We start from the raw sequence: 17,357 nt of genomic DNA on the forward strand, positions 1-17,357 counted from the left end.
TTCTTTTATTTATATCCTTGAGGAAGTAGGATTGGTTGTGAAAAAAATGTGGATCATCTTTCTGATTAATGGGGCCGGGTATGCCCTGAGGTGTTTGTGTACAGTGACATCAGAAAGCTCTGCCACACACGCCTGTACAAAAAGGCTGAATGCAAGTGACACAGCTTAAGCTTCCTGCTTGTGAGTAATTTGGAATAATGATCACCTTTCTTAGCTTACACACTAGGCAAAGGAGATTGGGGATATTAATGAGTTCAGTTTGTTCTTGGGCTGGCAAACAAGAAGCTAAGAAGAACCAGTTACTCAAGGGAAAGATGTCCTGTTTTCTACCATTTTCTCTACACCAAGACAAAGCAAAGGAGGAGATGGACATGCCTAATCCCTTTCTAGGCACAAATCTAATGAAAATGAACATCAACCCAAGGCTAGTGGCCTCCTAAATTTCAGAAGTGTAGTGTTGACCAAGCTTCTAGATATTGTAAATGCTGAGAGAGGAGTAAATGGGCTCCTGAGTATGATATGCGAAGTATAGCAAAACAAATCTGCTCCACTTGCATGCCACTTAACTTGCCAATGCGCCATGGACCTGTGAGCATACTCTCAGCAGCCCCTTCCAATTTCATCTTGCTCTTGAGCATACAGTGAGTGGATGCTGTGTAAGAGATTGTACTGCAGAATTTGAAAATTCATAGAAATCTGAAGACTGCAACTAAATTTAATTTCAGTTCCCTATCATATGATCATATGATATGATATGATATCATATATCATATCACCAACTAATGCTGTAAAGCCAGAGTGAAGGAGGGGAGCCAAGAAGACAGAGTTCCACCATGTCTCCTGGGTCATCGGTAATATAATACTAATATTGTGCTGTGCTAATAATATAATATATTAAAAGGTTTGGGGTCTGCCTATCTTCATGACCGCATTTCCTCTACAAACCTTTGCAATCTCTAAAATCCTCTGGAGAGGCTCTCCTCTCACTTCTGCCACTGTCTCAGGCATGGCTAGTGGGAACCTTGTCACCCCTCTCTGTCCACCTTCCGCAAAGAGTTAAAGATGTAGATGTTCCACTGTGCTTTTGAGTAGATAATTCCTTAGATAGCTGGCCCCAGCTAGGATCCTAAATTTTGTCCTCTCACTTTACTATTACTCCTATCTTTACTGCTGCCTTATGACCCATGCACTTTACCTATTAGCCCTATCCTTTAAGTTATTGTTGCACCAGTCCGCACACTCGTGACGATAAACTGAATTTTGTTATTGGTTGTTGAATTTGATGCTGTTTAATTTTGTTATAATTTTGTTGTTTTACTTTGTTTTATATTGTTGTTATGTATTTTAATGGGCCACATTTTAATTGTTTTGATCAGGCTTGGTCCCATGGAAGCCCTTTGAGGAGAGGGAGGCGGGGTATAAAAATAAAGTTATTATTATTATTATTATTATTATTATTATTAGTGAATACACATATAATATTGATAATATTATAATGTAATACAATATAATACTAATAATAATACAATATAATAATTTTATATTTCATATTACATGTAATATTACTAATAATTTTACAGTATAGTGGTATAGTACAATATAGTAATATATAATACCAATATTATAATATATTGTGTGTTATATTAATAATATACAATATTATACTAATAATATAATATATTGCATGTACATATAACTTGTAAGCCTCTCTGAGTCCCCTTCGGGGTGAGAAGGGTGGGATATAAATGTTTTAAATAAATAAATAAATAAATATGAATTTGCACTAGTTATTCTGTTCACTCTTTGGATTTGTGTGTATCCGCTCAGAATATAATCAACACAGTTACTCAGTAGATCTTTATTATAACATGTTAAGGGAGAAGAGTTGCACCACTTTAGGGAGGGATGCTTAGTTCACAAAATACAAACTATAATTTAGAAATGTTTAAGAACATATTCATCCCATCAGAGATCAACCCTTTGGGAAGCACCATTTGTGTGTTTTCTCAGCATACAAATGCAGCCCAACCAAAAAAAAATCTTGATGTTTCGGCTTTTAGGCCTGTTCCTGGGATTATTTGGAGTGGTGATTCAGAAAATTAGAATGGATAGAAGGCACCACCTCTAGCTTATTAGCTACTAGCTTGGGTACCTGAGGATGCCTGGGTTATTTGAAAAAGGCATTGTTTGGTTTTGGATGTTCGGTAATATCAGTTTGTAACACTATTTTTTGGAAAAAGTCACCCATTGCCTTTTTAAAAAAATGAATGCTCTCCTTAGAAAATGCATAAGGATGTGACTGAATTACAATTCCCAGAAATGTGGGTCAATCACCCCCAAACCCCACCTGTATTCATAGAATCATAGAATCAAAGAGTTGGAAGAGACCTCATGGGTCATCCAGTCCAACCCCCTGCCAAGAAACAGGAATATTGCATTCAAATCACCCCTGACAGATGGCCATCCAACATTATTCAAAGTTGGTTATGTTGGGTCTGTGTGTCAAGTGTGGTCCAGATCTGTAATCAATGTAATTCAGAGTGCTCTCTGGATGAAGTCTGAACTACAACACACACCCAGGTGGGTCAGTCCCCCTAACCCCCTCTAAGTAGGTTCAGTTGGTCATCAGGGTTCTCTTTGCCAAGTTTGCTTCAGACCCCTCATTGGTGGGATTCAGAGTGATCTCTGGGTACAGAGTGAACTAAAACTCCCACTCGAATGGGTCAGTCCCACCCTCACCCCCCAAACCCCAGCACCATGTTGTATTGGTCATCAGGGTTCTGTATGCCAAATTTGTTATAGATTCATCATTACTGGGCATCACAGTGGTCTGTGAAATTGGGAAACAATAGGAAAGCTGCTGCAAACATACACTGCCACATACATACATAGTGTGTGTGTGTGTGTATGATTATCATGATTTCTATGGCTGAACATAAGATATAGCACATGCTCTACATCTCAAAAATTAGAGATAATAGGGGAAAATGTGCCATTTTTGGAATCAGCATGTCAACTATACCCAGTAACAGGGCTAACATTTGAGGAATCCAAAATCTGTGTTGGTCAGGGTTATTGATCACATTCAAAAAGGTCTCATGATCACACATCCTTTCACAACTACAAAAGGCAGCTAGCAAAGAATAAGTAATGCAGGATCCTACAGTACCAGTTTAGACCATAGATCCTTTTTGTCCAGAATTGTTTTCACTCTCTATCTGTAGAAACGTGTGTCTTCACTAATCTTAAAGTATGTTCTCTATGCTTGAACAACAGTTTCTCTCCAAAAGCAAAAACCGTCTCTTTCCTTTGCATAGATGCTCCCAGAGGAAACTTTTCTCCTGCAATTTTGTGCTCCATGTAATAGTAATAGTTGAAACAAAAGGAGTCGTTGCTGAAATGGTAGTTACCAGATGGCAAGCAAAATATATAATTTTTGATTGCTCAGCTTCCACTTAGCCAAAACACTCCTTAAAAGATTTACTCTGGGATTTCAGAGAATTCATAGGCTGACAAACCTAAAGAGTAGATAATCCACAGTATCTCTGATTAACATTTTTCAGAAGGGATGGGCCCCCTTATTTCATTTAGTAACTTGCATATTATATAGTTCTATTTCTTCCCAGACTATTCAGAGAAGAAGTGATTCACACCAAAATCTGTTTATACTAGCAGTCTCCTAGATAAATACCAGAAGTAAAGACCCATTGTTCATATTTTAGAGTGTCTGGAGGTTGCAAAACTGGGATAGTACACTGGAGGTGTTTCAAAATTTTCTTTATGTCTTGTTCTCTAAAGACGTCCCTTAACCCTTTGACTTTTCTTATTCTTAGCTGAAACAAACCACATTTTCCCCTTCTTTTGGTGTCCAATGCAACGTATATTACCATTAAGTCATCCAATGCACACATAATGCTTGCTCATAGCCATCTCTTGTTGTCCTTCCCTTCGTTGTTGTCTTTACCCCTAAGGGTCTCAGAATTCGAGCTTTCTCCTAAGTTAAGGGAGTGAAGACAGTGTGGTTCCTAACCAGAACTGACTGCAGATGTCCTGACTGCTATCCCATATTCTCAGTCTGTTCAGAGCTATGGGGTATCCCATGTCACACACACCTATGATGCCAACTGTCTCTAGCTGCAACACCCATCTACCTGGTCTTGAATGCTCTGGCTGATTTCAACCAAAGCAGCCACACACTGAATGGGATAGGAGAGGGAGGAGGGATTTCCCCTCCTCTCAGCCTCCTTAGCGAGCCAGTGCTATGGGTGACATAAGCCAAAGCAGTCAAGACCAGGTAGCTTTCATGTCATGACTAGGGACATCAGCAGTACAGTGGGCGGGGAACCCCTAGAGCTGCTGTCCAGCAATGCAAAACTATGTTCAACATGGCTGGGCAGTCACAAGAAGTCGCTGTCTGGATACAATGAGGACCTGATTCCACATCTTGCATGTATAGAAGGGCCCTGTGACAGAATAGTGAGAAAAGAGGGGCCCGCCTTCAAACAAATGAAGTGAAAATTTCCTGACTTAAAGCATAATGGGTGGGGCTGGCCAGATTGTCAAAGCACAGATCAGTGGAAAAGGGACAGATGGGCAAATGGGAGGCTGGTGTAAAGACAGAGTATGGCTATAGTAAGATAATTGAAAAGGAGGAATGTCAGTGCCGGGGACTGGTGCTGGGAGAAGGGGGAGTGGAGTAATGAAGGGAAAGAGTGGAGGAATAAGGGACTGTGGTAATGCTACTAGTTTTATCTGCAATGAGGAAACAATAATAGTTTTGTGAGTATAAGATTGCCAGTTGTTATTTGCTAAATGTCTACCAAATAACTATTAGTATTAGCTTCGTCTAGTGCAGATATGAAGTGCAGTTTTTAAGGTTGTCAGAGCTACTTAGGAACAAGTAGCTGTTTGTTTATTTCATTTGGACCTTTTCTTGGTAGAGTAATTAAGATGCAAACCAAAGCTTTTCTAATTCACCTTCCCTGGGAAGAATGTCAATTTTTGACAAGCCCCAAGTGTGAAGCCAGTTATCATGAATGCTATCCGTAAAAAGTGGATATGTGGTGTGCAGGAGCATCTGTGCCTGCCAGGGCCGGCTCTTATTCTGTGATGCCAAAAAGCAGGGCAGGAGCCACAACCCGCTCCTGCTTGCTTTCGTACTGAGCTGATTTTTGTAGGGTGCGGGGCCTTCCTGTTCTATGTACTCGAAGAAAGACATGAAAGAAGTGAAGGAAATGGGAGAAACTAATTCCATGCACATCTCTACTAGACAGTCCAGCCCAATTGTCAGCCACCAGATCTTCATTCTTGAAGTAGCCAGAACTGGTGATTTTGAGATTGATTTGGCATCCTGTGCATGAAATATGCCAGTGGAAATCCCTGTATTCCTGTGGTTGTCCCTCTTCATTATGCAATGGACAGTACCTGATTGTGTAAACAGAGCTCCTGCTACAAATGATTGTGCTTCTTAAGCTAAGATCGATGTAACAGTGACACCATGATATATCATTTCCTTGATTATGTCATTGCAGTCTGCATTTGCCATTGTGTAACATGGGGTGGGCAGGCAAAGCAGGACCTAATTATCCCGCCAGGTAATTGCCCCGCATATGGGCAGCACCGACCTACAGCAATCCCAAAAACCTCATTTTTTCTCAAAGGTCCTTGAGAAAAGGGCCTTTTTTCTTAAAGGCCCTTCTCAAAATATTTCATTATTTCCTATTACTATTTTGAAAGGATGTACAAAGGAAAATATAGGTATGGAATAGTACAATTTTGTGGTGTGCATGTGAAGGTGGAGGTGTATGTGTGTGTATTCTTGTATTTGTTGGAGGCATTTCTGCATGGCCTTAGAACAAAAATTGGCCCACAAATCACACTGGGGTTTTTTGGGGGTTTTTTAAAAAGGTCCCTAGAAGTTGTAAGCCTTTGGAAAACTGTGGTGGGCTTTTTGAGGCATAAAATAGGATCCATGCTGCCCATCAGCTCCACTTTACCCTCCCCATCGTAAAGCAAATGTGTACATATGTGGTTCAATTATGCAATGTCTCTACCCACTTGATAACGGCAATGCAGTGCAACTACCATATGTCTAAAGGCACTGATTGGTGCTATACCTCCAGCATTTCCAATTTAAGGACAACCAACAGTAGGACTAGCTTGAATACCCTGTCTAAAATGCTAGAGCATTGCTGAAACGGAAGACAGAAATAGGCTGCTTGGATAAGAGTTCCCTTCCCTAGTGAATTGACAGCACTGAAATTACTTAAAAAGCAGATTGTCGAGTTGTTCCATAGTTGTTGTTTTTTTTTAAAAAAAGGTTGATACAAGGAGGATACAAACAAAAAAGCAAAAAAAAAACCTTTGGGACTATTTAAAGAATGACATAAAACTTGCAAAACCGCCATGATGTACTCTAAAATGTTATATTACTGACACACAATACACAAACCAAACATTTCTTCTCCTTCCACAATTTTTGTAAAATAATTTAGTGAAAAAAGTAACTTTCCACATCTTACTGCATTACTTCTAGGCTCTGGCTTAGGACAAAGGGCTTTCTCATAGGGTGGTGCTGTAGCGGTGGTTTTCCCACAGCGCAGAACAAAGACGGAAACCATGCATTCTGTTTTTACATGACATGTTGTGGGCCTTTTGTCTTTGACGGATCCACTCTGGTACGTTTGTCTCCCACTTTTGGTGTCCAATGCAGTGTATGTATACCTTGAAGTGGTCCATGCTTGGAAATGTGTTCCTCTAATGTGAGCACTTACATTGTTGAGATAGACTAGGCATGGACCTAAGAACAGTCAGAATCCAACCCTGAGTTTTCTAAGCCATTATGTTCAAACAGTGACATAGATAACTGGTATCTGTCATGTATCTGCATGCCTTTGTGGTTGAGGTTAACTGGCATTTCCCTAAATATATCAAGGATTTTGCTTTCCATAATCCCACAAGGACTCCTCCACCCACTGTATCTCTGAATACTAGCAAAAATCACATTGGTTGCACATTCCTACTGTGGTTACTTTCTATTTTTCTTGTACATGCTCCTCTATTATGGGTAAATAGATTTGAGCATTTGCATGCTAGGAACTGTGATCAAAACTTTTTTTAACATTGGGAATCTTGGCCCTGAAGGGTGGGTACCTGAGTAAATGAGGACTAAAAGTGAAGATAATCATAATGGGACCATCAGGGTGTTGGCTGGGTGTTTGCAACAGGTATTTCTTTCAATATTGTTTGTTTCTGTGGATGTGGGGATGTCATCTCCTAGTCACACATATATACACAAGTGATGACACAATAATTTGGGTAATAAAAGGACAAAACTTTTTGGATACTGTTCACAAGGATTGTCCCCCACCATCCAAACCACACTCTCAACTCTAGTTCCCCTGGTGGAAATCCCATATTCAATAATGACCACCTGCACAGCAACCTTTGATCCAGGATCCAAGATCCATGCTAACAGACATAAGCCTAGAAAGCCCCACCTTCCAACAATCATGATTTGATGGCCACTGATACAACATCACAATTGGCAGCCACTGTTGCTGCCCTGATAGTGAAATAATGCCCCACAAATACCTTGACCAAGAACTCTCATTTGCCAAGTCTCAGAGGGAGAACCACCATGTATCACAAGCTGAATGGCAATGTGTGATCATCATGGATAAATTACACCTTTTCCATCTGACTGGATGGTCAAATGAATTACCAGATGCATCATCATAATCATCGGCGATCACTCATTTCCGGGTATGATTATCTTTCAAGTGTAATGTCTTGGCAGTGGGTCTGTAGCTGACTGTAGACCTATTCTTGATCTGCATGTTCTTCCATGATGAGGACATAGATTTCTAGGTGGAAGGAGGTCCCGGTCAGGATTGGCTTGATGTATCTTCCTCTTGGAAGATTTATCCATCTTTAAATCTCTTTTCCTGCCCACCAGCATTCCATTTTCCATTCTTGAGTTGGGAGTATAGTAATTGCATTAGGAAGTGGTGATCAGGCATTCGGGAATGTGGCGACTCTAGCTGGTGGTGGAGGATCATCGCTTCAATGATAGTGGTCTTGGTTTCTTCCAAAATTCCAGAATGTCCCCTGTCTTCCCAAAAGAGTTACAGGATTTTTCAGAGGCAGTGCTGATGGAATTGTTATAGAAGTTGAGTGTGACGTCTGCAGATGATCCACATTTCGCTGGTATATAACAGGATTGGGAGGACAATAGCTTTATAAATAAGCATCTTGGTCTCCATACAGATGTCCCAATCCTCAACACTCTCTGCTTTATTCAGAAAAATGCTGCACTCGCAGAGCTCAAACGTTGTATTTCAGTGTCAATGTTGACTTTTGTGGAGAGGTGACTGCTAAGGTAGCGGAAATGGTCAACATCTTCTAACATTCGCTGTATTTCTGCCATTGGAGAGGGATTGACTGGTGCCTGCTAAAAGAGCACTTTGGTTTTCTTGATGTTCAGTAAGAGACCAAGCTATTCATATGCTTCCGCAGAGGTGTTTAGAGTGACTTGTAGCTCTTCTTCTGCCACCAATGTATTGGACTTCTACAACAGATATTGTTGTGACCTTGGTTTTGGCTTTCAGTCTGCTGAGATTAAATAGCTTGCCATCTGTCCAATAGAAGATTTCCATGCCAGTAGGAAGATTCCCATCAACAAGGTGCAGTATCATTGCAATGACGATGGAGATTATGGTTGGGGCAATAACACATGCCAGTTTGACCAAATGCCTATGTGGAGTGGGATCCACCACCAGAAACCCCTAAATATAGGCATGTGTACTCCACTTCCAGATCCTCAAATTACAGCTTTGATTTGCTTTTTAAAATTGAGATTCATTTATTTCTTCTTTATTTCTCTCCCCCCACCCCCAGATTTTGGTGCACTCCATGAAACTTCCTAGCATTGAGGTTGTTTCTCATCTTTCTTTTCATATCAGGAAGGAAAATCCAAAGAGAATTCATTTGAGTTGACAAAGATCTCATTGATTCAGTGAGTCTATTCCACTGCCTTCAAATCTGGACCTTTCGCTTGGCTTTTGAATCCCAATAACAGGTATGAACAGGGAAGCTATTTCTTAAGCATAGATCCCCATCTAATTTGGATGGCATCTTTCATGGAGAATAGGGAATTCTGATATTTCCAATGAGGAGGAGAAGAATCAGAAATATCCTTCTCCTTTTAGCCAAAGTTTCGAATAGAGGAGCCAAGGACTGAGATGCATCAAGTGGGGTCTGGGTATGTTCATTTGGCACAGATTAGAGAAATACATGAAGATGGCACACATAATAAAGCAATGCATCATTTGCATCACTGCAATTAGTGGATACTGGTCTTTCTAGTTCTAAGGAAATCCATTTTCCTTTTCACACATAATAAATCCACATCTATAAAACATTAAACTATTATGTTATTTTATTATAATTTTGGGGTGTGTTTAATAAAGTTTTTTTAAGAAGTCATTTTTTCCTCCAGGAAAACAACCTTCATTTAGGTTGTAGAGAAATTTTAACAAGCATACACATGTAAGATTTGCTGGATTTTTTGTCAATTACAATGGGATAAATGGGTGGGTAGAATGTGGGGAAGACATGTGTTTTATTAGTCTTTAAAAACAAAGAACAGTCTGCACTTGGTATTCAAAGGAAGGCAAGTACAGTTGGTTCTTATTAACCAGAAAGGAATTCGAAGGAAACGCTGATTACAAAAGACAAAGCTATGTGTAAGGAGATGTAGCTACAGGTTTGGGAGTGACTGATGATGAGAGCAGAGCTACCACCCTCCATTGTTTTTAGCAACAGTTAGTTTGTTAACATCATAACAGTTTTATCCACATTCACCAGGATAACACTGTTCCTGTTCATCATATTCACTTTGCCGTCATCATAGCGTAATTTAAGAGCTGTGGTTAATGGGTTTGCTGGAAACATTTTACCATGAATTTTTGATCCCATATCCATAGTTTAGGTGTGATGCTAATATAGAAATTATCTCCGCTCTATTTTCTATGCATGGTATTGCTGATTAGTGTTATACCTAGTACACCAAATATTGCTTGCAGTTATTAATTTCATATGATAAAGAGTTGGATGAATAAGTCAATTTTGTCACGAGGTGAGGAGAGAGAGAAGGATTTCCCTCCTCCCCCCACATCCACCTCCTGATGCATCTTTTTCAAGCATCAGGAGTACTCTACAGAGGAGTCAATGCTGCTCGCAGGCCCCTTGGGTAAGATTTTTGGGAGGAGGGAAATGGGGGGTTGACCTAGGGTAGCATCTAGACACTCAACAAGATAAAGCCCAGAGTTAAGGGAGGGTGTGGGGACAGAAACTATTCTAACCTGCTTCCTCCTGGATTTCTGCCCTGTGTAGAAGGGCCCTTAGTTAATCACAAGCTGAACATGGGTCAACAGAGTGAAGCAGCAGTTTTAAAAGCTAATGTGCTTTTAGGCAACATCCACAGAAGTATCTAGATCAAAGGGCATAATACAACCACTCGATTGTGCTTTGGTCAAACCTCTCTTGTCTTCTCTTCTACTCTACAATTCTAAGAAACTACCAGAATTTGGATGCTACCATAAAACAAAGGTTTTCACCCAAAGATTCTATGGAACCCTAGGATACAATATTAGGACTTAGCCAGACCGGCGGGAGGGCATGGGGGGAAGGGGAGGGGACAGTCTTACCCTGTTCACTCCTGTCTTTCCCCATCTTCTTTCCCCTGCTTTCCTCCCAGTTTCTGCTGTTTGGAGTCTGGTAACAGCAGACTCCTGAAGATGGCTTCTAGGCTCCATTTCCATGCACCATAGTCCATCTGATGAAGTTCTAAGTATACTGCAAGAGATCATGATTGGGGGCAATAACAATTGTTTATATATTAATAATTTTTATGGGACTCCTCCAAGGTAAAAACATTGAGAAAGGATGCCATAAAGTATTCTAATATGTTTTCAACCTGTTCCAGGATGAGAAAGCTCAGTGAGATCTTTAATTTTGACTCTCTCTTTATTGAATGGAATTATCCACTTGTAGGGATGTACTCGGTTGCCTTGCTTTATTGCTGATGAAGCAAAGTCCAAACTAGGCAGGAAGTGAGTGATCTGTAATTAGACCTCCTTTTCTTTTACTAAAAACAATCAGTTCCAGAATTTCTGTGTCATGTCCTATTTTGATCTTAATTTGGCCCTGAAGTCCTTCGGTTCCTGATACCTGTTAACATGGTTAGTCTTCCATTGATTCTGTATTCCTTCAGGTATCTGAGTCATTGGCTGAAGTTGGGAACTACAGGGATTTAGAAAAGTGAGGAATTAATCAACTTCACACTTTAACTGCCTTGGCTCCAGGCCCGTAGCCAGGATTTCGATTTTGGGGGGGGGGGGTGCTGAGTTTTTTTCAGGGGGCGTTTCAGGGAGGCTGAGTTTCAGGGGGGCTGAGTCTGAGTGAAAGAGGGTCTACCCTAGCAAACCTTTTGTTTCGTTACCCCAATACCCCCATGCATATGGGATATATTGAGTATGGTGATCTGATCATGATATGAATAAACATAACAGTTTAAATAATGCACCAGTAAGGCCTTTTCGCAAACCACCATGAGAATTTCGGGGGGGGGGGCTCAAGCCCCTCAAGCGCCCCCCCCCCCCCGGCTACATGCTTGCTTGGCTCAATCTATGGAATTCTGGTAGCTGTAGTTTGGTCAGGCATCCACATTCTTTGGCAGAGTGGGCTAAATACCATGTAAAACTGCAGCTTTTGGGATTCCATAATACTGAGTCACAGAAGTTAAAGTAGTATCAAACCTCAACAATTCTACAGTGTAGATGCAGTCAAGTCAGTTTTCATTCTGATCATACAAATTCAGATGATCTCTGGAGGTCAATCCTATAGGGCTAGTTATTATAAAGTTCCTGAATCTGCTTCACTCTGCCAATTTAGGAAATTTATTAACTTTTCCCCATCTGTGCTTGGCTACTCCATAAATTTATAGACCAACATGTGAAGCTGAGAAGCAGGCAGAAATCTTCTTTCATTTAGTGAATTCCACCTAGCCTCTTTAGGTGTCACAACACCTCCTCTTTTCTGGAAAGTCACCTCTTTGACCTTTGCCTTTACTTTCTCATGACTTCAGTGTCAGTTACTCAACGTCCTTTGAAGTAGAGGTGTGGCTTCCAGGAACCATCAGATACTTTGGGAAATCCTCATTCTTTTGCCAAAGAAAACACATCCTTTTACCGTAGTGCATATCTGTACAAGGCACTTCTTCTATTGTACAGCATCACAGATAGTAAATGTCTATCTGGACTACACAATACACAACTCTGTGTCTGCACAGTTGTCCTGTATGAAGCTTATAAATGTTCAACCTCATTTTATTATCCCATCAGTAACATCAAGTGAACTATTCCTTTGAACTTGGCAAAGGAGTGGCCCTAATACTCTAATTAACCTTTCTATGGAAGATTAAACTGTCTGGTTCCCCTAGGGCTGCCAAAAGTGTTATTCGGTTGTAAACCTCAAGAGCAGACAAAAACATTTTATCACATTCAGCTAAGAATAAGTGAGGATCTCATTTCAGTTGCTATTTTATTCTAATTTAATAAAATGAGTATGAAGGATAGAGAAAACAGATACATTTGTCCCCCCTCCCAACTTTCAGCTGAAGTCTCCCCCCAATTGAAAAAGGTTATGAAATATTTGCATTCAGTTTATATACACATATACAATTATTATTATTATTATTATTGTTATTGTTGTTGTTGTTGGCTGCCTGCCAATCTGCTACTGAGCACAATTCAAAGTGCTGGCTTTAGCCTATAAAGCCCTAAATGGTTCTGGTCCAGCTTACCTGTCCAAAAGTACCCCCCCCCCCCATGAAACATCTCGAAGATTAAGATCATCTGGGGAGGTACTGCTCTCAGTCCCGCACCCTTTGCAGGCACGATTAGTGGGAACAAGAGACAGGGCCTTCTCAGTGGTGGCCCCTCAGCTGTGGAATTTCCTCCCCAGTGATATTAGATCAGCCCCCTCCCTCCTGACTTTCAGAAAGAGAGTGAAAACATGGTTTTGGGATCAAGACCGGAGAATCTGCAGTGCAATAGATGGATATGGAATTATGTGCAATGTACCGGAATGGTCTGGATTATGATTGCTGATAGCATGGTTTTAAATAGTGAATGTAATGTTTTTACATGTTTAATGTATTTATTTTTAATTTTAATGTTGATTTTAATTGTACATTGTTTTAAGGCATTGAATAGTTGTCTATGTGTAAAATAATCTTGAGTCGCCTTCAGGGTTGAGAAGGGTGGGATATAAATATAGTAAATAAATAAGACAAATACACATAAAGTCTTACAAGCTTCTTGCGTTTGGAAAATAATGCATTTCTATAGCAAATAATAAGACCTCAGAAAGGATTTGCCATTGTCCAGTTAACATTCTTCTGTGTTATACTACAGCTTGAAAAAGTTATTTATCTGGTGAATAATTCCCAGTATCCCCTAGGATAAACAGATTGATGTCTTTTGGAAATACTAATTCATAGCATCACTTTGTCAAGTCTATGATACTTTCCATCAACAATTGAGCACACTGTTTAGTATAAATGAAAACAGTTGTCTAGTCTATAGGCATTGCAGGCACACTATTTCATTTATTTATGATGATTTGCCGTGTGGTTCCAGGCCTATATGGCTTTACAAAGCAGAATTATTACTTTTCATTCAAAATTCTCCTAAAATCGTTGGACTGCCAGTCCTAACAGACCTAGCCAGCATAGCCAAGGGCTGCTGGGATTTGCAGCTCAACAATATCTGAAGGGTTGCGTCATTCTAATTCCTGCTTAAGAAGTGTATTTAATTAATCCTACCATTATAAGTGTCCCTCCCTGATTTTAGCAACACAAAATATCTATCTTCAAAGAATAGAATGTATTTTTCTTATGTTTTGGCATTTTACTTATTAGTCACCTAGCAAAAATACTTGGTGGTGTTTTCTTTTGGTTTTGACTTACATCCAAAATGCTAATCAAACTGAAGCCATAAAAGTGTGGAGATAGTCCCCTCTGGAGGTGAGAGACCTTACTAGCAGTGAACATACATCTTTCTTTTCCAAGACAAGCTTCTGTGGTTTCTAATCTATTTTCCCAATAATCTATGCTACTTTGCTGTAAAACAGATTGAAAGTATCATTATCCTCTCCAAATGATAGATAAGAGCTGAGTTTGCAATTGTATATTGACTTTTACATTGCTCCATGCCTTCAGGTCAACTCCAATTTATGTTGGTGACTATATCCAAAGGTTTCCTCAGCCTAATTTGTTCAGAGAGCATTTGGCAATGGCTTCTTATGAGGCTGTGAGAATGTGACTTATCCATGGTCATCCCGTGAATTTCCATGGTTGAAAAGGATTCAAACCTTAGCCCAGGGGTCCTCAAACATTTTTAAACAGAGGGCCAGGTCACAGTCCCTCAAACTGTTGGGGGGGGGGGGATTATAATTTGAAAAAAGCATGAATGAATTCCTATGCACATTGCACATTTCTTATTTGCAAAAACACTTAAAAACAATACAATAATTCAAATTAAGAACAATCTTAACAAATATAAACTTATTAGTATTTCAATGGGAAGTGTGGGGCTGCTTTTGGCTGATGAGATAGGATTGTTGTTGTTGTTGTGCGCTTTCAAGTCATTTCAGACTTAAGTTAACCCTGAGCAATGGCTGATTAAATTACCTTCGAAGGCCGTATCCAGCACCCGGGCCTTTGTTTGAGGACCCCTGCCTTAGTCAGGTCTCATAGATGCTGTAATCCTGGCACAGGATATTCTTGCAAAGCAAATCTTTACACTTTCATCTGGGTCAATCTGGATTATGGATCATATTCCATGAAGAGATGCCACCTGGATTATGGCCCACCAGATGGCATCCCTTCACTGTAGAGTTGCAGGGAGCAGTTAGCAGGAAATAATTATTCCCACCAAGAAATTGATCTTTCCCAGGTTGAATTTTAAATCTGAAGTTGCTATTTTTTTATCAAGGTATGTGCACATGTATAATTGCATGTAAGTTTATCCATAAAGTCAGTCCCCGAGTTACAAACATCCGACTTGGAAACAACTTATATTAAAAAGGATAATATATTATATTTAAGAAGGGGGGCGGGGTGAGACAACAGGTAATGAGAGAAATCTATCCTTCAAAAAGGAAATTCACTCCTAAAAGAGGTATCATGGGGAAAAGGTGTATCCACTGAAGCTTTATCACCAATCCTTGTTTCAACAGCAAGCTAAATTTTGCAAAATCCAATTATCACAGGGACAGAAAGTGAGATAAAATCTTCTGAACAGGAACACCAACAGCAAAACAAACACCACAAGGGTGTTAACCCTTTCCTGTGCTATCCAAAGCTGTGTGTGTGTGTGTATGGCTGGAGTTACACTTCAAAAATGTACCTGTTCCAACTTACAAACAAATAGAATATCTTGTTCATAACTTGTGGACTGCTTTTTTAGTGCACTTCCACTTAACAGGAAATGTGTGCATTTGCATGCATGATGAAGAGTGAAGGATTGGAAATGTATACCGCCTTGGGCTCTAACAGCAAGATGAGTTCATCAGGGGATTTTTTTTCCTGTCAGTATATTTAAGCCCCTAGCCTTAACTGTTCTTAAATGTAAACTACTTCACCACACCAGTTCACGTATTTACTTACCTTGCACAAGTTTAGCTGAATTTAGCCAAATTTATTTTTGAGTAGACATGTCTAGGACTGCCTTGGAAGAGAAACAGAGCAGCAGTTTGCCTCAAGCCACTGAGAAGATTTCAGGGGATGTAATATAATTTATTTAAAGCCTCTTCACAATAGATTTGCATCACTCCAAGGGATATTCCGCATTTGAGTTATAACTCTTATCATACATTATCCTTATTAAAGATATTTTTGGGGAAAGTCTTAATAAAGTGCATTTTATTACAGGGATGGGTATATATTAAAAACATTTATGCCAGAGGCATGGTAAGATGACTTAAAAGGACTGATTAGCACAAAAATACTGCTTTTTATGGAACATAAAATATTATTGCAGTAATCACTATGAAAGACATTTCAGTTCAATTATGCACATTCATGAGAATTGTTACTCAGGGAACATCTCACTTTTTTTTGCTTGTTTTATAGCAAGAAGAATCAAGAGTTGAACAATGATATGGAAGATTCATAGCTCACTGGTAAATAGGGTGAGCATGGGCAACTCTTGGAATGAGCAGGAAAGGATCCCACCACCAATAATTTTGGGCAAATTCATGCCCCCTTCCAGCTCAGTGCTGAACTGTACATTACAGTACATGGAAAGAGTACATGCCACTTGTGCCTACATCCATGAAGCAGAAGTAATTTCAACCCTTGTTGTTTGATGTGCACACTACACCTGCTTCACACTACAAAATTACATGCCTTCCAGTTGTCCCAGTATAAAAGGGTCTGCCCCACTGAATTCTATGTCATCCCACATTCCCAGCTGCTATAAAAATATCCCTGTTTCTCTTTCCTATTCCAATCTTCATTGTTCTTCCAACATGAGAGTCTGTAGGTTTCAGAGAAATGCCTCAAATCTCTATTTACCCCACTTTTCATGGTTAGCCTAGTTAACCTCTGGTGTAAATGCTACCCATGGAATTTCCCACACACCATGGAGAAGTGGGGCACACATGTTATGCATAGCCTGTAGTAGCTGAAGTATATTATTTTGCTTCATGACAAAAAAAAGGCATAAACCCTAGGAATATTCAGGAAAAAAAACCCAGATAGACGAATAGGCTTTGCAGGTTTGAAACTATAAAAATGACCTGTACAGCAGTCCCCTTTTTTGACACCCTCATTACGGGTTGTTTTTTTTCTTTCCATCTCCATTTATATGTATTGCATCTCCAACTGTATGTGTTACCACTGATCTCTAAAGATCTACATGCTCTTTTGATCTTTCTTTACAGGTTGGTACAGGCTATCATTTCTTGCTTCTGAGAAAATGCAAGGATTCCCTTTCTTGGATGATCTTGGAACCAAGTAGTATTCGGATGAGTGAGTTGCTAGACCGGGGCATTTTTTAAAAGAGAAGTGTGCTTGGGCAGTTAAACTGGGATTGTGTAGTTAGATTGGCCCACCTTATACTTGTGGATAAATATTTACCTTACAGTTTCATACACATAATATAGACATGTCTGGCTATAAATAGCAACCAGACAGTCAGAAAACAAAGAAGTTAAGTCACTGGAAGTATAAGAACATGGGATTGTATATGTGGAATGGAATCATTTTAAGAAGTGCTTTCCTACTCTAT

This window comes from Anolis sagrei, chromosome 2, assembly GCF_037176765.1.
Source record: "Anolis sagrei isolate rAnoSag1 chromosome 2, rAnoSag1.mat, whole genome shotgun sequence".
NCBI classification, from domain to species: Eukaryota; Metazoa; Chordata; class Lepidosauria; order Squamata; family Dactyloidae; genus Anolis; species Anolis sagrei.